We start from the raw sequence: 1,647 nt of genomic DNA on the forward strand, positions 1-1,647 counted from the left end.
TCTATCTATCTATATATCTATCTATCTATATATCTATCTATCTATAAAGATAATTATAAAGATAGTTATAAGAGTAGTTATAAAGGTAGTTATAAAGGTAGTTATAAAGATAGTTGTAAGAGTAGTTATAAGGGTAGTTATAAGGGCAGTCGTAAGGGCAGTCGTAAGGGCAGTCGTAAGGGTAGTCGTAAGGGTAGTTATAAGGGTAGTTATAAGGGTAGTTATAAAGAGACCTATAAAACAATATAATTAGTAAAGGTAAATAAGGTAAAAAGGATCTATAAGGGTAATAAAGAGCTATAGAGGGCTGTTAAGATCTGTAGAGGTAACAGAGGGCTATTAAGGGTAATAAAGGGCTATTAAGATCTATAGAGGTAATAGAGGGCTATTAAGGGTAATAAAAGGCTGTCGAGATCTATAAAGGCAATAAACGGCTATTAAGGGTAATAAAAGGCTATTAAGATCTGTAGAGGTAATAAAGGGCTGTTAAGAGTAATAAAAGGCTATTAAGATCTGTAGAAGTAACAAAAGGCTATTAAGGGTATTTATAAAGGCATAAAGGGCTATTAAGATCTGTAGAGGTAATAAAGGGCTGTTAAGGGTATTCGTAAAGGTATAAAAGGCTGTTAAGATCTATAGAGGTAATAAAAGGCTATTAAGGGTATTTATAAAAGTATAGAGAGCTGTTAAGAGTATTTATAAAGGTATAAAGGGCTATTAAGGGTATTTATAAAGGTATAGAGGGCTATTAAGATCTATAGAGATAATAAAGGGCTGTTAAGGGTATTTGTAAAGGTATAAAGGGCTGTCGAGATCTATAGAAGTAATAGAGGGCTGTTAAGAACAGAAGGCTATTAAGGGTATTTATAAAGGTATAAAGGGCTATTAAGATCTATAGAGGTAATAAAGGGCTATTAAGGGTAATAAAGGGCTGTTAAGGGTATTTGTAAAGGTATAGAGGGCTGTTAAGATCTATAGAGGTAATAAAGGGCTGTTAAGAGTATTTGTAAAGGTATAGAGGGCTATTAAGATCTATAAAGGTAACAGAGGGCTATTAAGGGTATTTGTAAAGGTATAAAGGGCTATTGAGATCTATAGAAGTAATAGAAGGCTGTTAAGAACAAAGGGCTATTAAGAACAGAAGGCTATTAAGAATAGAGGGCTGTTAAGAACAAAGGGCTGTTAAGAACAAAGGGCTATTAAGAATAAAGGGCTGTTAAGAATAGAAGGCTATTAAGAATAAAGGGCTATTAAGAACAAAAGGCTGTTAAGAGTATTTACAAAGGTATAAAAGACTGTTAAGGGTATTTATAAAGGTATAAAGGGCTATTAAGATCCGTAAAGGTAATAGAGGGCTGTTAAGGGTATTTGTAAAGGTAGAGGGCTGTTAAGATCTATAAGGACATAAAGGGCTATTAAGAACAAAGGGCTGTTAAGAATAGAAGGCTGTTAAGGGTATTTATAAAGGTATAAAAGGCTGTTAAGATCTATAAGAGTAATAAAGGGTATTTACGACACGCTTATTTACATGTAAACAAAGCTAAATCTTGTAGTCTAGTTACGTAACATAAAATCACGTGATATTATACTTACTATATAAGTGTCTAGAACTATCCTTTATAAGTACTTTACTTAAAAACTAAGTTA

The sequence above is a fragment of the Amorphotheca resinae genome (assembly GCF_003019875.1).
Source record: "Amorphotheca resinae ATCC 22711 unplaced genomic scaffold M430scaffold_5, whole genome shotgun sequence".
Classification (NCBI taxonomy): Eukaryota; Fungi; Ascomycota; class Leotiomycetes; order Helotiales; family Amorphothecaceae; genus Amorphotheca; species Amorphotheca resinae.